Here is a 27,573-nt window from a genome sequence, read left to right on the forward strand (position 1 = left end):
CCACCAGAAACAAGACACATCTTCAGGGAGCAGTGATTTGACTCAGAATTTGCTGGAATGCCTTGACTCTAACATATACATTCTCCTTGTATTTTAATATTTCTGAAAATGGAATGTGCCTTGTAATGACGAGAACGTGTTCTGAGAAATGCGTCATTAGGCGATTTCATCGTTGCACGAATGTCGTAAAGTGTACTTTCACAAACCTAGATGGTCTAGCCTCCTACTCACAGGCTCTATGGTACTAATTTTATGGGACCACTGTCATATATGTGGTCCGTTGTTGACCAAACTTCATTATGTCGCACACGACTATAATGTAATTTTTCCCCCCAAAATGCTGTTATGAAATCAACTGAAACTCTTCTAAATGATTACATATTAGAGTCAGAGAAACATGGTAGTTTAAAACATAACATATGGAGATAAACACAAATAGACGACCGAGCATGGTATAAAGTTTTCTTGAATTCCAAGGACACAGCACAGGCTTCAAAGAATGTCTCCCTTGTGTCAGGTTCCTTCGGCCAGTGTGAGTTCACACTCCTCTACCTTGTTGATAGAAAAGCTTAAAGTGTAGACCTTACTCTCAGGATGGAACAGGACCAGCGACCAGGGGGGTCCACGGATGAGATCAACCACGGTGGGCTCCCTTTTAAACCTCAGCATCCTAGAGGCCTGATCTGCCTCCTCCTGGCCCTCAGCACCCTCCTCCTGCATCTGCACTCCATCATCCACCACAGCTTCTCCCCTGGTCTCAACTGTAGCTAGCACTTTCCGGTGATTAGCCCTTGGGGGCATACTGAGGCTCAGTGGGACAGAAGCACACATGGGTCCTGCCCGCTGACCGTCTCGTTTCACCGCACGGATGCTGCAACTCAGCAGGGAGTGGTCAACACACCAGCTTTAGAGTGGGCGAGGCCAGTTACAGATCCGGACTCGACATCCTCGCTGCTTGTCTCCTTGGACAAGCGAAGTAACTCTGTGGGCCTCCGTTTTCTCAAATAGAAAGTAGCAGGGATAAATAGGAGCATTGCCCACTAGAGTTGTTTTTTCTCTTTAGATGTAAATAAAATAATCGTGTGAAATACATTGTGTGGTCAACTGCCCACATCAGTTGGTTTGCTCTTCTGAGCAGGTTGTAAGGTATCAAAGATTCCAGAGCCTCACATTTAGCCACACTTTGGGAGTTCCTGAATGCACTGAGTGCCATCAAATACACCTAAACTGGAGGAGCCCGTGATTTTTTTCCAGATTCATCCTCACAAACCCATACAATATCATGAGTGATTTTTATCAGGGAGATTATGGGCATGTGTTGCTTTGCTCTATAAAATTTTCAAGGATAAGATCCTTGACACCCCACTGGAGTCCCTGGATCACAGAAAGGTTGAGTTGGAGAGAATTCACTAACGTTCGTGCGCTTCTCCGACTAAGCATTATGGCACACATCTGCTGAGATTGCTAAGACTCCAGGCAACCCCCAGGCTCCCCTAGAACTCTGGGCAGAAAGGGGGTGCATTCCAAGACAGCCATGTTTGGTCGAGAATATATTGCATCTTTTCTCTCTGAGGCAACGAAATTCAAGGACCCTTCTCCATCACTTGGAAGGAAATTGGTTCTGAAGTTCTGGAATATCACTTTCTCTTGTTGTTTAGGGTTGTCTGGAAGCATTTAGGGTTTCCTAACACCTATTAGGTGAATGGCACTAAGAGATGTACATTTTCTGACAATTTGGGGAAAAGATAAAGGAAAATGAGGGGAAATGAAAATGAAAGTAATCCTTGTTCTTCTGGAACTTTTCCCAAATATAAAGTCACTATGTTAATTTTATTAAATAAGTAGAAACTAATTTCTAATAAACATTATATTTACTTTTAAGTATTGTTTATTAGGTAATAATTAACTTGTCACTCATTTAACTTAAATATTTTATTGTAAGCACTGTATGTATCTCTTATCATAAAAAGGTAGCAGTTTTAAAAAGTAAAGTCAAACTTATTTAACTTAATTTTAAATCCCTACAAGGCAGCAAATATAAATATAATGACTTGAATCAGACACAAGGGGGGCTTTGTGCAGACAAGTACATTTGCATATCTTGGGTGGCAGTATTAATTGGATTTAGTTTTTCTGGAAATAGCTAACAAGTATTAGAAATCTGTGTGTGTTCATGGGCCTGGTAACCCCATTTGAGAATACAGTGCATGGAACAATCTCCAAGACACATATATTCAATTGAGAGAACGATGGTCATTTGCAGCACTATTTATAAAACAAAAAAATCAGAAAAAGCCCGGTTCAATCACTGCAAAAAGGTTAAGCAAATGATGCCACAGCAACAGTGAAGTGTAATAGAGCCATTAAAAGATCTAATTTCTTATCCATATTTGCATATAGCCACCTGGTGCATGTCCATGCAGTGGGGCACATAGCAGGTCCTATGCATGACACGCACACTAAGAGTGGCCGTAAGGACAGTCACCAGGGCTAGAAAGGACTTTAGAATAAGAATTTACAGTAAAATAGTTTAATTTCCATTTCCTAAAAAAAACGGAAGGGGGAAACAGACTAAAAAGCGGCTGTAAGACTAACGGTGTACAATCGGATCTCAGCTAGGGGTTGTCATACGTAATGACCAGAAGGAGATGCTCTTTACCAGTAATTCCCCCTGGCCGAAGGAATTGCGGGTGATTTTTTTTCCTTATTTATACTTTTAAGTATTTTAACCGTTCTCTGCAATTAGCATATAGAACTTTATAATCATAATAGTCTTTAAAAAAAACTGTAAATAAATGAACTTTAAGGAACTAGTTTTAAACTGTGAGGAAAATGGGCCAGTGTGTGAACAGAATAAGTCATTTATATTATTATGAAAAAGGAAAATCATTAGGTTTCCCCCAGCTTTGCATCATGCACAGTGCCAAGCACATTCAGGAAGCCCTTGCTCGAGATCCAAATTTCCCACTTTATCTATTCTTTCTGATTGCCCGAATTATTGCCATCATCAGTTTCTGCTTCATTTGACCTACTATTTTTTTTAATCATCTTTTTGGACTTCTGAAAACAGAAATCAACATGTAAAAGGATAGCGTATTTGAATATTGTCCCAATTCCGGTAAAGCCTACAACTGTGTTCCAAACCTGGTGAACACGCAGTAGACACGTATCGAAGGACTGAATGAACACCAGCCATTCTCCTTCCAATTCTGGAGGAGAAAAGGAGTGATCTGAAGGGGATAAATCGCAAGGGAAACTGGTGGTCTTTGTCTCACCCACACTGTGTGTTGCAAGAGGGAAGAGAGACGCCCAACGTGATCCCAGAGTCTAACATCCGAGCAAACAGCTTATGATTTAGCAATGTAAGAAAATACCCTTCCAGGACGCAAACCAAGCCTGCCGGGTTCCTCGCCACACCAAGGACAGGTAACGGTACAGCAGCTACACTTCTGCTTTTGAATCTCTGGGCTTCAGAGCTTTTCCAGCTGGTCGACAACACAATCTTAATGACGTCATTCACGTTGCCCCGCGCCTGCAGGTGGAAACAGTTATCACACTGTGATAAGGTAAGCGGCAGGGCTGGGGTTCAGGGACTCCTGCCTGGACCATTTCTTCAGCAGTGCTCGCAGAAGACACTCACAGGAAGAAGGTGGGGTTGAGCGCGGAAGACGTGCTCATAAGGACCATGTCTTACACTCCCGGTGCTTAAGTTCTTCAAGATGAAATCATGGATCATGATTGTGGTACAAGTTACAGCTTTTCTAACTCATTGCTAAAATGTCTTGTTAATGTGTTATTTAAGCAATCATTTAAAGGGGGAAAATTCTACATGGAAAGATATGAATATCATTGATTCATTCATTGATTCATTCAACACACATTCATTGAGAAGCACACCATGTGCCTGGTTCATTGTTAGGCACTGGGGGCGGGGACCTAGCCATTTTATTCACCATCCTGAGACGTTTCAGAGCCAATTGTTTTTCTGATAAACAGATTATGCTCCACAATCGTTACTCCTTCTTTCTCTGAACCTCTATGTTTCATGGGAAGACCTGGTTCACAGGAGGAAGCTGACATTGCTCAGCCCCAGGAAAAGATGTGTCTTTGCCCAATACCAAAATAGGCCCTAGTGAGTGCAGGAAAATAACCTATTGTCCTTTTCATTCTCCTCTTCTCCAGGAATAGAAAGTGACTCCTTCCTTCTCATGGCCCCCAGCCCACCCCCAGCCCACCCGGGATTGCTGACCTGACCATCCTTTTGTCTGCAAGAACACGCTGGCAGCAGAGGGCTGGGGTGAGCCCTGTTCCCGCTGTGGTCCTGTTGTCCTCGGAGGAAAGTCTCAGAGGCTTTAAAGTTCACCTGGCCAGCGTTCTGACGTCAGAGAAGTAACAGGCTGTCCTATCGACTGTTGTCATTTGGCTGGAGCGCCCAAGGTCGCTAAGTGTTTGTGGGCGTGTTGTGTAATTATGGGGGTTAAAGACCCCGTCAGGACCCTCTTGGGCCTCTGCCGTCCATTTCCTGTCCAAAAGCAAGAACTGAGGCTGTTCCCTCCCTGGGTTGTAAATTTCCACTCGGCTCTCGCAGGAGCTGGCTGGTGAGCCCCAGAGCCGCCGCTCTGTCACCAGGCCATCTCGCTGGCACTCATCTTCGTTCCTCCATCCCCATCCTCACAGCCACCCGTGATCGTTAACCACGTCATCCCCAGCGGCCTTGCTCCCTGACATTTAACCCAAACTCCTCAAAGTACTGAGTCTTTCACTTCTAATTCCCAACGTAGGTGAAAGAAACTCTCTGTTTTTAGGATCTGGAGATGTTCCAGCCTTCCAATCCTTTCTCCATGCTTAAATTCTAAATGTCCTATAGCTTAATTTATCCAGAGGTTTTGTTGAAGGCCCTCTATTTTGTTTTCTAATTAAATGTAAAATGCAAGGTCGACTTAGGGTTTTGAGGAAGATTTGAACACCAGTCCCCATGTCACCGTCAATGGCTTCCACGGATAACAGCACCATTTCTCAGAACGTGTCCCTCGGAATACTAATCCCCCCCAATGTTCCAGGACGCGAAGGTTAAGGTGTCAAATGAGACGGGAGGGGCTGCTTCCCCTTGAAGGCTCCCAGCGTGGCCAGCGTACAGAAGGCTCTCGGCAGTGCCGCAGGAACAAAGTGTGCTCAGCCAAGCATCCCGAGGTTACTAGAGCCCAGACACACTTTGCTTTTTGTTTTATTTTTCTTACACAAGGACTATAGACATATTATAGATCTAGGGATCCATGGAATACACCCTGGGAAGCAGTGATCTGCTACATAAACACCAAGAGGCCCCTGGACCTGTGCCACACAGCGGATCGGCTCCTGTGGTGGGGACAGAACTCAGGCTTCCACTCGGAAGGGGAGCAGGACTCAGGCTGCCTCGGTTACTAACCTGACCACAGTTTAGCACAGAGAACGTAGCCTCGGTTCTCCACCAGCAAAGGCGGCCAGAAGGGAAGGGCCAGGAGGGCATCGGGACCATCATCTGCCCCAGACAGCAGACATCCATCCGGGATGTCTTGCGGGTGACCTGACGCAGGGCTCCCCCGTGATGGGGCCTGTGTGGGATCCCTGCATCCTGAAGTCTCCATCCGCTAGGCCCACCCGTCACCATGTCTGTGGCTCTCTCACCAGCCATCTCGGGCCTCACCCTGGGCCGTTTCAGTCCCCATCTGAACTGTTCACAGAGCTGTTGCCTCTGGGAAAGGACCGTATCTGGTTTGGTTCATCACAGCAGCCACAGATCGGTGAGTGGCACGCAGTGGACATCTTCTGGCGCTCCACTTGAGATTTCAATCCTACTTGCACCACTCGTGAGCTGTGTGATGCTGGGCAGATTACTTAACAAGTCGGAACCTCAAATACCTCATTCATAAAGAGGGGTGACAATAAGAATTAATGATATCTCACAGGATTGTTGTGAAAATTAAATCAGTTGATGTATACGAAAGTGCCTAGAACACAGACAGCACGCAGCATGGACACTATGATTGTTGTCATCATTATTGATTCACTCCACAAATATTTCCTACGCAAAATAGCCATTGCCTTTATGAGCCCTGAACGTGGTTTAAGTGATTTTGCCTTTGAGAGTTGCCATTAGAATCCAGGGCAAATCAGAGCAAACTGGATTTCCAGTCTCATATCTCCTTGGGAGCTCAACGACATTCAAGTTCTTCCAGTTGCAGCGTCTGCATCCTCTTTTGGTGACATTCATCACTGTCAGGTATCGATGCCAGCCAACCTTCACTGAAGACTATCTGCCAGGCACATTCGAAGTGCGTTACATGCATTTGGCTTGTTTAAATCTTTCAACAACCCTATGAGGTAGACACTACTATTATTCCCATTTGTAGCCAAGGAGAAGGCACAGAGAGGCTAAGTACCTGGCCCAAGTTCACACAGCTGGTCAGTGGCAGAGCTGAGATCCAAACCCTCAAAGTCAGACTCCTAAGTGCCTGCCCATGACCATCGCACTACTGGGCCTCTCCAGGACGGCTTACTGTCTCTTCAGAGAAGGGACAGCGTGAGGCATGAGTACATGAGAAAGGAGGGGAAGTGGAGGAGGCAGGGGTGGCTGCAGGCCAGGCACGGAGAGCAAGACCATCTCCCAGTGCCATGCAGAGAGGACGACCAGCTGATCAATTAGCCAGGCACAGCCTGAGCAGCATTCACATTCTGTCCAGAATGTTCTGGGCTTGCTGCGGACCCATGGATGTCTGAGTAGGAGGCAGAGCAGGCTGCTGCCTGGCAGCAAAGGAGGGGGTACCCCGCAGCCTGGGACACAGCTACTGAGGGCAAAGCTGCCACAGATGCCTCCTTTTCTGGGTTGCCAAAAGTTTTTGTCATTTGCAAAATAGGGGCACATCAGAGGGTATCCAATATCCTTTGGGGTACAGAACCAGACGGTGCCTTATCATCCCTCCGGGCTGTGAAAACCTAGGATGCCAGTTCCCTGGGGACATCTCCAACCGGTCTGGTTCTATCTCGAAATGACAAACAGAAGAGCTGACAGTGAGAGCACTTTCCATAAGGCAGGCTTTAGGCTGAATTCTTCCAGCAGCCCTCTGCATGAAATTATTACTACCTCCACCTTACTGAGGAGGCATAGAGAGGAGAAGAAACTTGCCCGAGGTCACGTGGCCGCGCAAGGATCGGAGCCAGGACCTGAGCCAAAGATGGAAGAAACTCATACGCAGGTGCAGCCTCTGCAGCAAGAGGTGGTGCCTGAGCGGGAGCAGCATCCACACCCTCATCCACTGACTGGTTTGCACTGGCGCCCCTGTGATGGCCTGGGATGCAGAGCGGCACGTGGCAGGCCAGGTCCACTCCCTCCCCAAGTCATATGTCCTATTCCTGCAAGGACAGGCCATCAAAGAGAGAGCTTAGCAAGAGACAGGGACGCCGGCAGCAGAGGGACCACGTGCTGACTTGCACCCCTGCCCCTCTGTGTACGGAGGCTGGATGTAAAAGTAGCTCTCAGAACACATTCTGCTCCTTCCAACACCAAGAGCACCATATGTGTCCCCCACACGAGGAGAGCAGACAGACCCACTGCCGTTCTGGAGTGCTGTCCAGGAGGCCGCAAACGGCTGTCAGCATGTCCTTCAATGGGGGGCGGGGGCGGGGCCGTGGGGAGAGAGGCAACTGAGAGTTCCCCTCTGTGTTGCTCCACAGACATTTCTGAAAGGGGTCAGTTTGGGGTGAGTCATCATCTACCCGAGTAGACTCACACTGAGAAACCAACTCAGATACTGTGGTTAAAAATAAATCTCCGCTCACCATCTTCTTATTAATATTCTGTAAGTTAAGGACCTTCAGCCCACAGTGAGAAAAGTTCATTGAGCCAAGAGTTGCTACACTGGCTCTAAGAATTTGGTAAAAGTAACTCTATAACTGAGTTGTAACATCAGCCTGGGTTAGATGGAGTGGTCACAGACGACACTTGCAACTGGCCAGCAGCCAACGTGGAACAGACACAAAAACCAAACTTTCGAGGTTGTAGCCACAGAGACTTGGGGTTGTTGTTACTGAAGCACAACCCAGTGAAAGCTGCCTGGTCCAGGACTTCTCGCTCCTGGGGGCCCTTCCTGACTGACCCTCTTATGGAAGACCCGGGCTGCTTACCTCCCTAAGGATGCTGCTCTAAGGGCAAAATCACCGTAGCACAGCCTGGCCCGCTTCTGGAGGGTGGAGGCCATCGTCTACTTTCTTCCCTGTAGCTCGCGGCCCCGTGTGCCGCTGGGGAGCTGGGGTCACAAGACACAGAGGCTGAGCCCTGGGCTGTCTGGGTCCCCACGGACCAGGCCAGGCTGCTGGCTACCTTAGGAAAAGAGAATAGAGAAGAGGAGCTCGGCCTGCAAATGTATGAAAGCACGAGTCACCTACCACTGCCCTCGGCCTAGGTGACCATAGGGGAAACCCCCTCCAGCACCTGGAACCTCCCATTTGTAGGGCAGGACCTGACCCGAAACCTAAGTTCATCCTCAGCCCTCGCTCAGCCTTTGCGGTTTGATGGAGACAGAAACCAGCTTCATCGTCTCCATCCCCCATCTCTTCCAACAGCCTTCAGAGCGAGTGAGCGCAGACCTGGGATCTCAAGGGAAAGCCCGGCTCACCGGACTCGGACTCGCCAGCGGCTCGTTTCTTTTCTCCTGTTGACCACGGGGAGGAGAGCGGCGCCTCCTTGAGGCTGAGTGAGTCAGAGCCGCGTCAGGCCGGGAGCTCCCACACCCATCGTGGCCTGTCTCACGCCAGAGCCACTCACTCCAGCTCTTCACTATTTTCACCTCCTCCACTGTTATCTACTTAACCATGTTTAACACTGACCGGTTCTTGTGCTGAAATAAACGTCCTCTGAGAGGAGTTTTCCCGGTACTACTATCGATGAAAAGCCAGTACCGCCTGTCATAAATAGGTGGGCATGGAAATGCACGGGACAGCGGACATCTTACCGAACTCTAGCGATGCTGTCTGCTGCCTGCTGCTCTCCCTTTGTTTGAAAGAGGGCTGAAAAGGTTTTAGGACCGTGGCAAAGGCCTGGCAGGACCTGAGCGAGGGTCGAACCTCGTAATCAGAGGGATGGAAGGAGATTTGAAAAGCGAGTTGTTTTCTCACCACATGATGGAACTTAATTTGTCATCAGTGCACCCCCAGTCATCTCATGTGCCCCCAAACTCATCTTTCATCTCATCAAGGCATCCATTTCACACCGGGAGTGAAGCTGGCGTACTTCCCCGGGTCCTACAACAGTATGGCTTACTTATCAACAGCACACATTGTACAGCCTGTCAGATACAGGTTTGAGTCCCGCTCCACCACTTCCTAGCTGTGCAACTTTGGCCAAGTCACTAAACCTCTCTGAGCTTCTGTTTACTCATCTACAAAATGAGGATAATCATAGTTCCTATCTTGTAATGCGAAGACCTTCAAACACGCTTGGCCCCTAAGTAAACTCTCCTTCAGCTCAGCTCCTGTACAGAATACTTTACGTGAGCGGAATGCACGGGTCTGGGAGAGAGAGTGTACACTACACATGGTGCTTGATTTCCCTGCCCGTGTCCACCTCTGGTCTTAAAACATCGACATCCAGTCCTGCCTGGATTTGACAGCGTGGGGACAGCAGAAAGAACACAGAGCAGGATGGACTTTTCTTCCCCCATCGCCTTCCCAGAGACTGGGGGCTCCAGGGACTAAAGTAACACCCAGGGGTCTTTTCTCGTGAAACTCGAGGCCGCGGGGAGGGGAGGGGAGTCCGACAGTTGAGTTATGCTTGGCAGCACCCACCAGGTTGGATGGCGTCTAGATTCTCTGCCCAAAGGCTGCAATCCGTTTACACGGCCCACGGCTCCCCGTCAGGGCCTGGCGCCTCCCTCCCGCTCTGGAACCCAAGAGGTTCCGACGGTGGATGCTGTGTGGAAACCCCGCTGGAGGCTGCAGTCAGAAGCCTCGGGCCTGGGGTGCCCCGGCTCCGCGGCGTAGGCGCGAGTTGAAGCAGCACCGTCCAACCCGATCTCGAAACTCATCTGACCAGGCTGTAGGTCACAAATGTTTTTAATTTGAAAAAGCTAAACTGCAGCAAAGCGAGAGCAGCCTGAGAGCTACGAAGCCACTAATCCCCCGGGCAACTGAGGGAGGAGTCTGGGGTCCAGCCCTGCGGGGTCCTCCCTCAGCCCTTGGTGCTTCACGCTGCCTGCAGCTCCTGAGGAAAGCACGGGAGTGGGGCACGGCCTAGAGGGAAGAGGGGGGCAGAGAGAACAGTGGAGGGATGGGGAGGAGGGATGGGGAGGGAAGGGGAGGAGGGATGGGGAGGGAAGGGGAGGAGGGATGGGAGGAGGGATGGGGAGGAGGGATGGGGAGGGAAGGGGAGGAGGGAAGGGGAGGAGGGAAGGGGAGGAGGGATGGGGAGGGAAGGGGAGGAGGGATGGGGAGGGGAGGGGAGGAGGGAAGGGGAGGGAAGGGGAGGAGGGATGGGGAGGAAAGGGGAGGAGGGAAGGGGAGGAGGGATGGGGAGGGAAGGGGAGGAGGGAAGGGGAGGAGGGATGGGGAGAGAAGGGGAGGAGGGAAGGGGAGGGAAGGGGAGGAGGGATGGGGAGGGATGGGGAGGGAAGGGGAGGAGGGAAGGGGAGGAGGGATGGGGAGGAGGGATGGGGAGAGAAGGGGAGGAGGGAAGGGGAGGGACGGGGAGGAGGGAAGGGGAGGGAAGGGGAGGAGGGAAGGGGAGGGAAGGGGAGGAGGGATGGGGAGGGAAGGGGAGGAGGGATGGGGACGAGGGATGGGGAGGAGGGATGGGGAGGGAAGGGGAGGAGGGAAGGGGAGGAGGGAAGGGGAGGAGGGATGGGGAGGGAAGGGGAGGAGGGAAGGGGAGGAGGGATGTGGAGGAGGGATGGGGAGGGAAGGGGAGGAGGGAAGGGGAGGAGGGAAGGGGAGGAGGGATGGGGAGGGAAGGGGAGGAGGGAAGGGGAGGAGGGATGGGGAGGGAAGGGGAGGAGGAAAGGGGAGGGCAGGGGGCAGAGGCGGCGCCGGCGCGGAGGGAACCCAAGGCTGCCCTGTCACCCCTTAGGGAGCCGCGTCTTCTCTCTCAGGATGGGGTGCATCTTTCGTGCGTTTTCAGCTGGACTTAGAATCTCATGGCTCCGGACGGAGCTTCATCGGCGGCTCGCCCCGCCCAGCTGATGGCTCCACCCCGCCGCTGTTCTCTTGCCTTCATCGAGCCTCAGTGGTCCTGGAGCGCAGCCACGGAGTCCACGCTGAAACCCACTCCAATCCTCAGATACTTATTGCAAACTCATTCTCAACAACCAGGAAGGACCTAGCCCAGGCCCAGCCACAAATATGAGTACAGTGCTGATGCAGCCTCGAGAAATTCCCAGTATAAAAGCGATTATAATCAATAAGCTTTCTGAGTTTCCTTAAAATGACCCTGTGAGGCAGGCACTGTATACTCTGTGCTCTACAGGTGAAGAAACCGAGGCACAGAGGCCTCAGGAACTTGCCTGAGCTCACTGAGCATGTGGTGGTGGGGATGCAGCCCCCACGGTCTGGCTGGAGCATCTGGACTCTGCCCACGACACCTCCCTGCCTCGTGGTCTGAGATTCAGGCCTGTGCACACCCAGGGGCTGACTTTCGGAAGGAGGGGGACCCACCTGGCAGGGCCCGAGGCGAGTCGGGGTGCAGAGAAGGCGTCCTCTCAGAGACGGGGCCCTGAGGCAGCCTGGAGGGACGGGGGGACTCCAGTCACAGCGGGAGGAAAGGCTCCCGGGAGCTGAGGACGCAGCGCGGGCCCCTCCCGTTCCCCATCCCTCCGCGGCTGTCCTTGGGCACCCGTCCTCCTCGAACGCCTTCTTCCAGACCCCGAGGCCCAGGGCCAGGGCTGCTGTTCCCGAGAGAGCGTTGAGCCCCTGCCTGAGGTGGGCAAACCCAGCAAGGACGCCAGTCACAAGGACCTGCCCCGGGCTGTGCCACACCATGGGTCTCAGGGACCGAGCTTGGGGACAGGAAGCAGCTGGTCCCCCGCAGACATGAGGCTCAGCTGTGAGTGAGAGAAAGAAGTCAGAAGCAAGGGCCAGAAAAGCAGAACCCAAGGTACTGCTAGTCTGGAAATCGGGCGAGGTGCCCATCGCCCATGGTGCAGCACACTCGTCAGTGACCGGCAAGTACCAGCAGCTGCATCCCCAAAATCACGTAACCCACAAGCCAGAGGAGACAGAAACGAGATCACGGATTAATAACCGCTGAGGTTTATTATGCACTCACTGTGGGCCAGGACTTTCCTGAGTACTTTATGTAGCTCTCCCTATTTAACCCTCACAGAGACCCTCTGAGGCTCCACGCCGCAAAGAGTGCGGTCAGTAAGAAGGTGGCTCCACAGCCAGGCTGAGTCTGAATCCTGACCCCTCCATACCTTGGCTGTGTGATCTTGGGCAAGTTACTTAGACTCTCTGTTTCTGGGTTTCCTCATCTGTACAACGGGGTCACGTTGGCAGTCACATCATACAGTTGCGATGCGGATTAAAGAAAACAGGAGAGGGAGCATCTACAGGGCGCCGCCAGGGAAAAGCCTCGGCCAATTCTACCGCCCCAGCTGCTGCGTCGCAGGCGCCTTTCGGAGATGGAGAGGCCGAAGCAGCGATCGATCGACGTGCCTGCCAAGCGATGGCGCCGGACCTGCCCCGCCAGTCTTTCCAGGGAGCTGGCCTGTGCCCACCACGCCGCCCTGGCCAGGACGGGAGCCCCACAACGGGCAGAACAAAGGACAGGAGAGCGGGGAGAGGACAGCGGGCCCAGGGCAGCCGCGCGGAGGGGACCAACATTCGACCCTCCAGCTGAAAGAGCTTTTCTAGATGGGACGTGAGGACCACAGCCGAAAACCCCAGGCTTTGCTGCAAAGGCCTCGCTCTGGTCAGAACCCCGCCCACACCGCGGACCGGGGAAGCGCCATCAGGACATCGCTGGGCCTGGACTTCGTGGGGGGGAGGCAGAGGACAGGACTGTGGGCGCTGCAGCAGCGGTAAGGCTAAGACATACTGAGTGACGACCAACTGCAAGGCACTCTTCGCTGGCTTTAACCCACTTAATCTACACTACAACCCTAATAGGTCAGTTCTATATTATCCCCATGTTGTAGACAAGGACATTAAGGGACAGAGAGGTCAAGTAACATTCACAAGGTCACACAGCAGGTAAGTCACAGAGCCAGGAATGGAACCCAGACTATCTGGCTTCAGAGTCCATACTCTTAACTTCCAGGACCTAAAAATACCCCGCCAGGCTGAAATAACCAGATAACTTATGAGGCCTTGTAACTGCCATTTGTCAGAAGACCCTTGGCCTGGACAGTCAACGGAAAAGCAGGAAACGGAGAAAATATCAGATAATCACACACTGAGGGGCATCCTACAAAAGGACTGATGGGGCCTCTTCAAGAGTGTCAGGTCACGAAGGACAGAGACGGACAGAGAAGCTGTGCCAACGGGAGGAGACTGTGGAGACGCGAGACCGAGCGCCGTGCACGAGCCTGGACCGGCCCGGAGCAGAGGGGGCCCCGGAGGGTACACCGGGCAAGTCCAGATGGGCCCCAAGCTGACGGCGGGGCGGGGCGCGGCTCTGAGTCTTCATCAGTGGGCTACGGTGACACAAGACGTCGCATGGCGGGAAGCCGAGTGGGGGCGCGCGGGCGCCAGCTGCATTGTGTTTGCAGCGCAACGTTCCTTAATCCTACAAGTTTCTAAAAAAATTTCAATTGTGTTGAAAAAATGAAAAACTGAAAATGGCAAAACGTTCAAAACCACTGACCTTCTCAGTCTATAAACTAAAGTGTTTGTCTTTGTAATTGCAATCCAGTTACATTGTTTCCACCTGTGAATGCAAGGACTCATCCTGATTTGACATTAAATTTGTCTTAAATTGTGAATAACCAAAAAAAAAGAAGAAGAAGAAGAAAAAGCTGGCACCGCCGAGATTTAGCAACCTGGAGCCGCTTCTGAAGCACCAGATTACTTACACGTGTTTCAAGATGTGACTGTCATCTTTCCCTCTCTCCGCTCACATCCTCACTGTCACTATTCAACAAATCTGCAGGACCCCACACAGCCTGGACCACGTGGAGGTTGAAAGACTCTGTGCAGGGCACCAAGGTCATGAGCATTAGCTCATTTAATCCCCACCACAGTCCTAGGAGGAAGGAACCAGTATGATTATTCCCATTTCACAGATCAGGAAATTGAAGATCAGAGAGGTTGAGCAACTTCCCAAGGTCACACAGCACGTCAGTAGTGGAATTGGGATATAGCATAGAAACGGTGGATCTTGAGACACTGTGTTCATCTCTTTGTTGACTTCCCTCTTTCAACTAATATTGGGCTGGCTATCTATCAATTCGTCCTCTGATTTGACCTCAGCTCAGAGACGGGGATACAGACGGACATCACAGAACATACACTAGGGACCAAATTCTCCACCTCCATCATTCCACTTGATCTTACAAAAGGGGAGCGATTATCCCGTCCACATCAAATGAGGCAACTGAGCCTCAGCAAGGTAAAGTCACCAGACAGCCGAGTGGCCACGCCAGAATGTAAACGTAGGTCTTCCTGAGAGCCAAAGTGCATGGTCTCCATCCACTCTACTTCCCAGGAAGACTCCGCAGGTGAAAACACCACCAAGCAGGTGAGAAGAGACGCGCCTCCTGCCCACAGCCCCTGCAAAGGTGACCCTCGGGACAGGCCCGCACGGGCATCCTCCTGCAGCTGCTGTCACTAGCCGGCTGAGGCCCCTTCCCGGTTATCAAATCCAGATAGCTCAGACCCTAAACAATTAGAGTAGTTTTTGTTTTTTTGTGTCATTTGTTCTGTTTGTTTTGCTTGTTTTCTTTTGTTTTGGGCCTAAATCACCTCTTTTAGAGACCTTCATGATCTAAATTATCTAGAAAATTGGAACACCCCTTTCCTTTCTGCCAATGTGGGTTTTTCTTTAAGAAACCCCAAATCACGATCTTTTTCATGAAATCGGCCTTTGTAAGTGAAAACACTTGCACAAGGCAGGAGGCAGCAGCTCTGCCTGTGGAAGTCCCCAGTGGTTCAGCCAGGAAAGCAAAGCCACAGTCAACAGACAGGCTGCCCTCGCTCCACGCCCAGGCCAGCGCCTCACACTTGGAAATGCAATCGGCAATACCACTGCCTCCCAGCCCAAATGCACATTTGCACTTTAGGACTCCACGTTCTGAAAGGAAAAGCAACATACACATTCAGGAAAGGGCAGAACCCGCAGATCCTAAAATGCAGACGCACGTGGAAGGGGCCTGATGCCTCCACACAGCATGGCTTTAGGGAACCATGACTGCAGTGTTGTTTGTTTGGGTGACGGTGCCCGGGACACCCAGGCCCCCCTCCTGGGAAGACAGCGATCCCAGAGCAGCTCGCTCCTGCAATATACACCCCTTTCACCAAAGCACACGAAACGCCACCAAAGGGCACTGATGCTGACTGCGCTGAAGCAGCTTGAAACCTGGGCTGATGTGTTAAAATCTCTGTGTCCAAGAGCTCCCCCTTTCCGTTCACATCAGCAGCTTGGGTCTTCATGAGCAACTCCGAAAGGCCGCCGCCCTTCTTTTTCATGAAATTTAACTACTTAGCATAAAATGAGAACCTTCCCAAAGTGTTGGAAGCAAGAAGGGCAGGGCGAACAAAATGGGTCTTTGCCCATAACTGAAGCTCTCCATCGGATTGGGAAACCGTGTGCCTTGAACTCGCTGGTCACAAAATGAACAAGAGTGTGAAAGACGAGAGTGTGTGCAGACAAACATGTAACCCGTGGTTCTCTCCAACTAAACTCCAGGAGAAGTCAAGGCTGCAGGATGCAGGATGCAGTTAACAGCTGGCAATTGCCTGGCCATCCTGGAAAGCGAGCATAGCCCGTCTGGCTACTTGTAGCTCCGGAGGGGAAGATGGAGGGACGAATCTGAAACCCCATTGTCTGTGGACTAAACGCATCAGAATCTGCGGCCCACGGAGCAGTGTCTGGCACCTAGGAAGTGCTGCACGGGTGTCAGCTCCTGCTGCTGCTGCTACACTCGGCTAATATTGTTACCAGGCTGCCCAGATTCACGCAACCAGTCAAATCCTTCACCACATTCAGGCGATTCCATTTAAATAAGCAATGCAGATTTTTTTAAGGAAGGCAGACTTTAACTCCCGGATGAGCAAACTCCCACCCGCAAAGAGCAAGGCGCCCCTGCCCCTGACACGCTCCTTGGCAGGGACCACTGAGCCATTTAGCAGCTTAGAAGCCTTTGCTTGAGGTTTGAGGAGATGCCAAGGACTTTCCATGAGAACCAGGCTAGAGAGAGACTGGATCGCAGTTTCCAATGAGAAGCACATGTCCAGGGCACGCAGGCTCCCTCCCCTCACGCGAGGACGGAAACACTGCGAAGTGCATCTTGTCCCAAGAACTCACTCACGCTTACCCTACAAGGATTAATTTTTTAATCTTAATCCCAGGATCCTGCCGTAAACTGGCCAACCGAAAGGCTGCTCCGAGAACAACTTCTGAGCAATCTGCTAATTGCGTGGCAGTTCCCAGCAGCTAAAACAAATGTGCCATGGAGTCCGGACACCCATAGAGTTGGTAAAAAGCTGCGGGTTTTTTCTCCCTTCCCTGATCATCACTAGTGCCATCTAACAGACTGTGCCTGCATGCTACATCGGTCCAGGCTCATTCTCTGGTTAAGGAGACCCTTGATTCTTCCAGGCAACCTACCAAAGGTCCGACCTGTAATGACTCACTTATTTTCATAATCCATCTGATTTTATCATTTAACCCCGGGTCACCTTTCAAAAACCCAAGGCTCATTGTTTTGATAAGACGACCAACACTGGACAGGTTCCCAAACCACAGACACAGAGCAGGTGATGTCAACATCCTTAGCTCCTCAGACCCATAAAATGGGACCCCTCCTTGAAACAAGAAAACTCCAGCTTCCAGGATGGCTCAGCTCCACCCGAGAACTCCATGGAAAGGGGAGTGGCTTTTGCTTTGCCTTTGAAAAATAACCCCAGCGCTGGCCCTGGCCCTTTGTGAGCACTAACCTCCGAATGTGGTCCTCGGGCCTCTTCAGGGATACATGCGTGAGAGTCACTCTAGGTGACCTCTTGTCAAGGAGTTTTATTTTAAATCCCAGCTAATCTGTGCTGCTCCCTGGACTCGTCTGATCTCTTGACACATCTTAGTCCAGGGCGACACCAAGCTACAAGAGACATATAACGAGTTTGATGTTTCTCTCTTTCCCTTTCTTCCAGTCAATTCTGTTCCAACAATAACTCCTTTTTTCTCCTCTGCATAAACAGCAGTATAGGTGAGCCAAAACTAAAAATAAAAAGTAAAGAACAGAGCTGAGTGACCCAGTGGCTGTCTCTGCAGCGACAGCTCTGAGGCCATTGAGAAAGCCGGCATGTGTTTGCACCTGCACACACGGTGCCTCCCTGTCTGAGCGTCTCTGGGTATTTTTAGAATCTGTAGGGAGAAGTTAAGCTGCACAGGGTGGCTGTTATGCTCCTAATGACACCCTGAGCTTAAAGAAGCGGCATTCACAGCAACTGCTGAAGCTTCAGGTGACAGAAAGCAACACAACTTTAAAAAATCACACGTCTGTGGGAGTGGAGGTGGAAAAAGGAGAAAATAGTCCGTGATAAACTAAACTGGAATTAAGGATTGCAGAGCTCAGGTGTAAGTCATATAATTATGAGATTTTTATGGGTTTGTAGTAGCCACACCTATTTCTTTTTCTTTCTTCATTTTTTCCTTTCTTCTTTCTTCCTTCCTTTCTTCCTTCTTTTTCTCTTTCTTTTCTTTTCCCTTCTTTTCATCTCCCCAGCATCTCTTTAGGGAACCACCCCTTTCCATCTGCCCTGTAGAAGTGAACGCAATGACCCAGACCTGGCCCATCAGACAACAGTCTCTCTCCTCCAGTGGTCAGACCAGGACTGGGTGTGACTGAAGTCCAGCTCATGAGACCGTTCCCCGGGCCTTTTCCCGGAAGCGTCAAAAAGAGGCACTTTTTACCTCTGGGATCATTGACTGTGAGAATCCTGTAAGCTGTGAACTGCCAGGAGCCCTCGTTGACCCAAATGCAGACACCCCAGGAAAGCCCAGCGGGAGATGGGGAGGGAACAGGATCTCCATGACGACATGCACACCCTTGGTCCCGCTCTGTCCGCAGCTCACTGAGTCCCTAGACGTCCCAGGGACCTTAGCCAATAAAGATCCCCCTGCTTTCGCTCTGAGCTAGGGTTCTACCAGGAGCATCCAAGAATCTTAATAGAGAGTGATCTCTAAATGTCAGTTTTTAAGAACATCAGAGGGATGTTGAGGTGCAAGCCATCAGCCTAGCCACTCACGCCCAGCCTACTGTTGAGGAGGATGCCAGCCCCTCCGCAAAGGCCCTCACTGCTCTCATCTGCCTCGGAACGCAGACAGGGAATTCCGAGCCCGTCTTCCCCGTACTTCAGAAAAACCAAGTGCAGCATATCCTTCTCACAGTTGTCACACTGCACTCTTGAATTTGTTGTCTTTCCAGAAAAGCAACTCCCCCCATGGTGTCCATGTTCCACAGCCGTGTGTGGGGGCCGACATACATGCGGCACTTAAACAATGCTGGCATAGGGTCTGCTCGCTTGAGTCACTGCTGTCACTGCAACATAAGCCCCTCCAGAGCAAGCTGTCTCCTCCATCTCTACGTGTCCCACACCTACCACAGGGCCTGATGCACCGTGCGTGCTTAATCCACGTCTGCTGGACGATGCCCAGCTGGATTCCAGAGGGCAGTGCTAATGTTCCGAGGGGCGGCCACCACAGTACCATCTCACTCATGACATACATGGTGTGACATCGCCCCCCAGACCCTGTCCATGGGGCTGTGGGTGCTCAAGGGGCAGCAATTATGCCAATGGCAAGTTTGGAGCACTGACAGTTAACACGATAAAGGGGACAGTTGAGAAACCATTGCCACAACGCGATAAAGCTTAGCAATGACTGCCATCCTCCTCCACTCTCTTAGTCAGGACTGTTTGGGTTGCTTGAAAGAAAAATGCACTCACAGGAGTGTAAAGAAAAGATGACAGTATGGTATTGTTAGGTATAGCTCTCTCATGGATTTCAAGAGCAGGGAACAAAACAAGAGTCGAAGCTCTCTTGTTGAGTACAGTTTGGACCAGCGGTTGGATGATTAATCAACAAAGCTGTTAAAGCTGGGAATGATTTTTTAAAATGATACCATCATACTATAAATATTTTAACTAAAAATGTATAAAACATTCATTTGCCAAACTCTGGATAACCTTCGCCCCCACACAGAATATGGAAGATGAGTGTTCTCGTCCATGTGGCTTGCTCCTGGTTTGTCTGAGCTCTGACCTCATCGTTAGAATCCCACGAGGCTGAGAAAAGTAATGTACAAATAGATGAACGTGGCCTTCCTCCTTCTCGCATAGGGAAGACCAACCCAGAGGCTGGCTGCACAGCATACGGCCATAATTCAAAATGATAAGTCTGTATAAGATCCAAAAATCCTAAACGAGTCTTCTAAGAGTTTCAGCTCAGCCTCTGCGGATTAGAGAAGTTCACCCGTTGCCGACTGCCCTGGCCCCTTGCCACCGTGGCAAACCCACCAGTGTCCCAACTTCTGAATCTTCACCAGCGTCACCAGCTCTGTGGGAGAAAAATACCATCACAGAAGCTCAGGCCACTTATCTGCTTGTGCTATTGGATGATTACACAGAGAACTGGAAATTCAAACCATAGAATTTGGGGGATGTAAAAGGACTTTAGGAACCCAATCATCAACCTGATGTTTTACGTTTAAAAAAAAACAGGCCTGGGGAGGTCAGGGTGCTGTGCCCAGGCCAGGGGGCCCCACATGACCGGGTACCCCCCAGGCAAGCATCTGCCTGAACGTGGCATAGTTCACAGAGAGGCGCTCGATTAGACCTCCCAGAAATATGTGTTTTGCAGGAGGATAAACTAAAGAAGTACGATAAAAACTTACCCACATGCTGAATGGCTGACAAGGTCATACTTGGGCCTCAGGGTGAACTCATGAGAGCGTGAAATAGACGTTACCAAAAAATAAAATCTCCCTCCCCTCTAAGCTGGAACCGAGAAAGGCCAGTGAATCTCCCAGCCCACATGGCCCCACTGTCCCCTCAGGAATTAGGGACAGGGACAGCTTCTTCAGCACACAGAAGGGGGTAACAGGTGTTGAGAGCCTATGACAGGCCAGGCGCATCACAGATGGCGTCTCATCACGTCCTCATCACAGCCTTGCAAGGAAAATACCATCTCCCTTTTTTCAAATGAGCAAACTTGAGGCTCAGAAAGGTAGGCAGTTTCTCCAAGGTCACACAGCCAGCCTGTCTGCATCCGGGAGCCCACAGGTTTTGCAGTGCTCTGCCTCCCGATCTTCCCTGGCAGCAGATCCCACAGAGGGGCACGGTTGGCGGGAAAACAGTCTTTCCAGAATAGCTTAAATACGCACTGTCTGGGACCTGTGTGTTATTTCTGAATGCCAGTCCCACCACGTGCAGGCTGGGCCATCTGCTCTCCTGAGGCCGTGGGCCCCACGAGATGCTCCTGCAAAGACAGCACTAAGCTTCGTTTCTCTGGGCCCTGGCTTCTCCTCAGCATCTTCTAACTCACTCAGATAATGACTTTTTTTTCCATCTTAACCCTACAGGAACTCGTCTCATCAGAATTAGAAGAATTTAGACGAGGAGACAGAAAGCAAGGAGCAAAACCAGCCTCTAAAACTTTCATTCTCCCTGGCCTTGAACCGTGCTCCTGGCTGTATTTCTTTCACAATGCCAGGTTTTTCTCTTCAATGGAATACCTGAATTCTTAGGTCCATCTTGCCTTCTCTAATCTCTCACTCTCTTACTGTGTCAGAACAAGAAGATGTCTTTTAAAAGGGACATATTTTCTAGATACTTTCAGATATGGACACCCTCAGACACCATGGCAGCAGAAATCAGCGAGGTTGGTGTCAACCCAGGCTCGACACTGAAGAAAAGCCATCGACGTGTTATTACCTGGATGGCAGCTCCAAGCATTTTCTTTTGAAATAAATTAATTTTTATTTTTGAAAAAAAAGTCAGCTTTAAAAGGTTGTATTTTGAATATCCTAAAAGATTTCAGGAGATTCGACAACGTTCAAGAGGCCCTGGTACAGGCCTAGGGATCAACCTTTTCAAGAACAGCAGCTAACGGACTGAAGGCTCACTGTGTGCCAGGAACTTCCTTACAACCACCCCTAAAACATGGGGTTCTATTGGAAACCCACTTTACAGATGTGGAAACCAAGGCTTAGATAGGTTATGTAAGTTGCCTTAAAATTGCCTTGTCTGAGAAGCTTGAAAGGCTAACACACAGTGCCTCTTATTTTTAAATTGAGCCACCTATAGCTCAATAAGTTGCAAAAATATCCTGTCTGACTCTCAGCCTTCCGGTGGCCTCCCCCCTTATCTCGCGGAATTGGTACATGAATTTGTTCCTGGTCAGTCAATCGCCACGGACAACTGTCTTACCTTGTGGGAAGGGCTATCTGAGCAGAAATGGGTCACATCTCTGGGAATGAAACAAAGTACCAGTTTAAGCATCCTGCTTCCGGAAAAACGACTCAGACAGCCACTCAACCTTTTACATAACCTGAAATGCCAGGAAAATAGGGTCTTTGGCTGCTGAAGACGATCCCATGCAAATGGCTGGCTCACTCAGGTCATGTGTGTCTGTGTTTCTGTGTATGTGTGTGTCTGTGTGTGTGTCTGTCTGTGTGTCTGTGTGTGTGTGCGTGTCTGTCTGTGTGTGTGTGTGTTTGTGTGTGTGTGTCTGTGTGCGTGTCTGTGTGTGTGTCTGTGTGTGTGTGTCTGTGTGTGTGTGTGTGTCTCTGTCTGTGTGTGTGTGTGTGTCTGTGTCTCTGTGTGTGTCTGTGTGTGTGTCTGTGTCTGTGTCTGTGTGTCTGTGTGTGTCTCTGTGTGTGTGTGTGTGTGTGTGTGCGCGCGCAAGCCTGCGGCTGGGGGGCAAGGACATCCCAGTCAGCACTGTGGCCACTCTTGCCATTGGAGCCGCATTACCCTCCCTTGGAGGACGTGGGTGTGTTCACTGACACAGCCTGGACAAAGCCCATTAATAATCCATTTCTGGATAACTGACAGGAGACTGGCTGTCATGGCAACAACTGAAAGTCCTTACTTATTTTTTTTTTTTAAAAAGTGTCCAAAAAGGTGTGGCCATTTTCTCGTGAATGTCGAATTTCTGACAGAAACTGTATCTGTGTGAGAGTGAGATGCGAATGGGTGGAGAAAAGACAGCTTAAAAACACAATCTGTAAGTCGTTAAATCTCAGGACAGTAAAATAAGGGAACGGAAATGCGTTTCTCGGCTTCACACTGCACCCTTCTGGACGGAGGGGGAAGTGAAAACATACATCATTTCTAGACTCAGTTCGTTCCATTGTGATGAAAACTTATTCATATCAAAAATTCATACATGGAAGCACTTTTCCATGCAGACTTTTTTTATTTCTCCCACCAATCTTTACGACAACCTCATGAGGCCAAAATTATTACCCCCATTCTACAGGTGACGAAGCTGAGTCCTAGAGCCCACGGCCTCAGTCTCAGCCTAGCAGGGGTGCAGGCGGGACAAGCGGGCGGGACGAGCACCCAGGTCAGCCCAAACCCGAAGTCTGTGTTCTTTCTACACGCCAACCGCAGGGGAAAGGAAGGAAACCGCACTCACTCAGCGGGGCGATTTACCCAGAATTTATTTCAGGAAAATGGACCTTAAGTAATTTTTTCTAGAAAAATTATTTAAAATGTTTTTCATCATATAGTTGAAAAGCAAGAGGAAAAAAGTGAGCTTTACCAATTTCCTATTTTCAACTCTATGGAATTACCAGCCAGACACGACAACAAGCTCTTCTCCACTTCACTCTGAACAATCTTGGATATTTTTTTTTTTTTTTGAGGAAGATTAGCCTTGAGCTAACTACTGCCAGTCCTCCTCTTTTTGCTGAGGAAGACTGGCCCTGAGCTAACATCCATGCCCATCTTCCTCTACTTTATACGTGGGACGCCTACCACAGCATGGCGTGCCAAGCAGAGCCTTGTCCACACCTGGGATCCGAACCCGAGAACCCCGGGCCGCCGAGAAGCGGAACATGCAAACTTAACCGCTGCGCCACTGGGCCGGCCCCGGACATATTTTTACAGAAAGATAACTCCCCTCTGGGTTGTGAGCTGTTAGAGCAAAGAGCCTGTGGGGACACTTCTGTTTTTAGACGCTCAGAAAAATTTGTGGAAGAATCAAGAAGAGAATGAAATTCTTTAAAGCAATCTCTCTTTAACTTTGGCTCCAAATATTCAGAAATTCCAAGGAAAAATGACTGATGACACCGGGCGCTTGCACCCAGGCTCCCGTTCACACGCACGCACAGCCCAAGCAGGGGTGGAGGGAGCCGTTCCCCAGCTGGGCTCCTGGACTTCCTCATTCTCAGCCCAAACCACCGCTGAGGTTTTGGGTCTTGACGAAGCTTTTCTCCTCCCTGGGTTTCAGTGGGGCATCTGTAAAAGGAGGAGTCTTTGAAACTAAGGATAGAGGAGCAAAGGTGAAAGTTGGGAATTTTGATTTGTCCTTTTTAAATGGTCAACATGACATTTAGTAACTGGTTTGGCTGGTTTTAGACACTCATTTATCGGATCAACAGAGAGCTCTGAGCCCGCACCGGCACAGCCTGAGTAAGGGAGAAGCTGACACCTTGGCTCACCTCGTTTAAAAAAATAGAAACTTGATTTTAGTATGTAAAGCAGTGAATTTCAAACATGTTTGACAATAACCCACAGGAAGAAATGTGTCTTGTGATTCTCATCACGGCCCAGCACACACATACACACAAGCACGCACAAAACTGCCCGAAACGACCCATATCCTTCCTCCGTGCCATGCACTCTATTCTATATTTTCCTCTATTTCATTTTTAAAATTTGACTTTTTTCTAACAAACTGATTTCCTGACCCCTAAATGGTTATGCCCGAGTTTGAGATCACCCTCTAAAGCTGTGCTCTCCAATGAGGTTGCTGAGCGCTTGAAATGAGGCGGTATGAAATGAGAAGGGCCGTGAGTTTAAAACACACAGTAGACTTTTCAAAATAACACCAAGAATTAAAGTAAAATAGTTCATTCATGATTTTCCCTATGGATTACATGTTGAAGCAATAATAGTTTGGATAATTTGAAGTGAATAAACTATATTACTCAAACTAATTTCACCTGTTTCTCTCTACTCTTTTCCTGCGGCTAGGAGAAAATATTGTATTACTTCCACGGTTCGCATTTTATTTCTATGGGACAGCGCTGGCCCAGAGCAGGGTCAGCCAACTCCCGCCCCTGGGTCGGATCCTGCCGCCTGTTTTTGTAAATAAACTGGTACTGGGACACACCCGCTCTCCTTCATTTACGCCGTGTCTGCAACGGCAGAGCTGAGTAGTTGCGACAGAGAGCACGGCCCACGACACCTAGAATCCTTACTATCTGCTCTGCGCCAAAAAAGTCCGCTGACCCCTAGCACACCATCCGGCGCTTCTTGACTGCCAGTCCCTGTGCCAGATATGTGCTATTTGACTCGATATTGATGACAGCCCCGCAAGAGGACTTTGATTACCGCATTTTACATATAAGGCTCTGAGCCATTAAGCGACTGGCCCAAGGTCACCCAGCTGGGCGGCAAGTAGCAGAGCTGGGACTTGAACCTGTGCCAGTCTGACAACAAAGTCTGTGCGTTTCTACCTTCTGCGCACCTGCTCCGACCCAAACACAACCCCTTCCTAGCTGGATGGAGAGTTGAATGCCACCTTTGTAGCGCGCAGAACCAGCTGGCCCCACTGGCTGTCCCCCAGTCCAGAAGGCAATGGGGACAGGTTTGGGGAAGAAGGCCCTTTCTCAGGGCATGTAAAGGTTGTAACTGCTCTCTTAGATTTAGGCGAAGTGACCTGCCCTTCTACCAACATGCAGAGAAATACAGCTCAGATGCTGCTCCTGAAGTGACCAAAATGTGATCATTTTAAGCCTCTCCTCACTTCAATTAGGAATTTTCATTAAGATGCCTGGTTTTTCATTTCCAACCTTAATACCTTGGGCTTCAAACCCCAGATTTGATGGTCCAAGATATCCAAAGTCACTTTGAAAAGAAAATCAGACAGATTCAACAAGTTTACTGGGTGATTGTCAAGTGAAAAGGCGAATAAAACAGTTGGCAGAGTCATACCCTATTTTGGTAAATAAATAAAATCACTCATAACTGTCCTACTCCGGGACACGCAAGTTGAAGACTATTCTTTTTTTTTTTTTTTGTATGTGGGACGCTGTCAGAGCGTGGCTTCGTTCAGCGGTGTGTAGGTCACACTGGGATCTGAACTTGCCAACCCAGCCCCTGAAGATTATTCTTAAGGAGAGCGTGGAATTCTTTTTGCAGATAAGTACTTTTTTTCCTTTAAAATTGGCCCTGAGCTAACAGCTGTGGCCAATCATCTTTTTCTTTTATCTCTTCTTTTTCTCCCCAAATCCCCCCAGTACACAGTTGTGCATTCTAGTTTGAGTGCCTCTGGTTGCACTATGTGGGACGCCATCTCAGCATGACCTGTGAGCGGTGACATGTCCCAGCCCAGGATCCAAACCAGTGAAACCCCTGGGCCATGGAAGCGGAGCCCATGAACCTAACCACTAGGCCGGGCGGCCCACTGATCCGTACTTTTACATTTTCACTGCAATGAAAATGTATTGCTTGCAAACGTCTTTAGCTCCCCAGCTGCAGAAGCCACGGCTCCCTCTCCACCGCCACCGTCGCCCACGTCCCTCAAGGGCCGAGTAGAAGTGGCTGTGGAAGCCCCAGGACGGCCCCGACACTGTCGGGAAGTCTCGGGCCAAACGGCATTCCTGCTTATCAGGTCGTCTTCCTGCTTCTCCGATTGCCGGGCTGCACGGGTGAGCGCCCCGGCTCCCCACAACCGCTTTCGGCAGCCTGAAGAAAGGCTCCCAGGATCCCAGACTCTTCCAGCGGCAGCAGAGGGTTGGGGAAAGCCACCTGGAGGGGGTGCCCCGAGCCCTCGCGGCATCCGCCTAGCCTTGGCCTCAGGATCCCCCCTTCTGGAAGATTCGGCAGCAGCGAGGTACATGTGCGCTTGCAGGGCAAGGGCATAAACGTGGCGTTAACATTTTGAAGGGTTCACACACCTTGAAGGCTCCATTTCAGGTGTTCCAGAAGGATGTCAGCACAATTGTGCTTGAATGATAATATGTTTAAAAACCACCGTTTCTGAGCCCCAGTTTGTTCCAGCACTGGCCAAACGGCAGATGACCCTCATTCCAGCCGTGCAAGGGAGACACTGTCTCCCCTTTACAGTAGGGGTGGGGCAGGAACCTGAGCTCTGAGGCCGCCACGCATCCAGCGAGTAGCTGGTCCAGACTCGAGCCTGTCTCGCTCCTTCCCGGTGCCAGCTGTCCTGTACTAAGGTTTTGGTCGGGGCACGAGGATAGCAGGTGGCAGAGGACCGAGGTACGCTATCAGGGCTCTGGGCTGCTGGGCTCCACGTGGCTGCCAGGCAGTGGCTGCGTCTGACTGGACTGGCAGAGGGCGGTCCTTAACCCAAGCAGAGGGCCGGCCACTCCATAAGCATCTGTGAACTCAGTGAATGGCACCACGTTTTACTGCAACTGGGCTTGGCGGGCCATGTGATCTTCCAGGAGACTACTCTGATTTCTAAAGCTGCCACGCTGACGACAGGGGCCAGGGGGCCCCTCATCTCCGCCCTGCCCACAGTAATCCAGGAGCCCTTCCCTGGCCGCGTCAGAGCCGGGTGCTGCCAGGTGACCACAGCAGCCACAGCCCACGAGTCTGTTCTCTCTCCTGCCTGATTGTCCCGAGCAGAGGGGGCAAAAATAACTCCCAAACCGGTGCTCACTGCTAAGCCTTTCATCAAGTTAGGATCTGGTGACCAGAAAGCGGCATTCAGACAAAACGTGAAGGACGTCTCACAAATTTGGAAAAAGTCACCAACCGCTTTTCTCTGAGCTTCGAATATTCCCTTTGGTGATTTGCCTCACCCTACAAAAAACTAAATAAACAACCCCATTCTCCAGGCCACTTGCAAAGGAGGACAGCTGCTTCTTTCAGTTGAGAGGAGCCCTTCGGCCCTCAGCAATTTGCAAGCCTTCTCCTGCTCTGTCACCAACTCCTGCCCCAGCCCCAGAACAAATCCTATCCTTAACCCCAGGGCCCAACTTGATACGAAAGGTAAAGCCCCCTGCCTTGTCTCAGGCCCCAGGACGGGTCCCTCACCAGCCGCAAGCAGCCAGGTGCCCAGGTGCTTGCGCTGTTGCAGTGAAGGCCTGGGCGGGGCGCTCTGCCTGGACGCCCCCGCCCATGTGGAGGGCTCAGAGGCAGCAGCGGGGGCTGGAGAGCCTCAAGCTGCTGCTCAAGCACCAGCGACCGGTCGTT

The 27,573-nt window shown here is 50.5% G+C and overlaps 1 protein-coding gene across 5 annotated transcripts in view; it reads right to left on the reverse strand.

Moving 5' to 3' along the window:
- The window catches only part of SLC1A2 (solute carrier family 1 member 2), a 137,461-nt gene that overhangs the window by 88,486 nt on the left and 21,402 nt on the right, over positions 1–27,573 (reverse strand). The window contains exons 1-2 of one of the 5 annotated variants that reach the window (XM_070487523.1): positions 4,250–4,389; positions 3,375–3,532 (exon numbers count right to left, since the gene is read on the reverse strand). The exons of the other annotated variants lie outside the window; for them this stretch is intronic. The gene's annotated coding sequence lies outside the window, so the exon portion shown is untranslated. Of the gene's footprint in view, positions 1–3,374; positions 3,533–4,249; positions 4,390–27,573 lie in introns of those variants that run through there. 5 annotated transcript variants of the gene reach the window in all.

The sequence above is a fragment of the Equus asinus genome, chromosome 17, assembly GCF_041296235.1.
Source record: "Equus asinus isolate D_3611 breed Donkey chromosome 17, EquAss-T2T_v2, whole genome shotgun sequence".
NCBI classification, from domain to species: domain Eukaryota; kingdom Metazoa; phylum Chordata; class Mammalia; order Perissodactyla; family Equidae; genus Equus; species Equus asinus.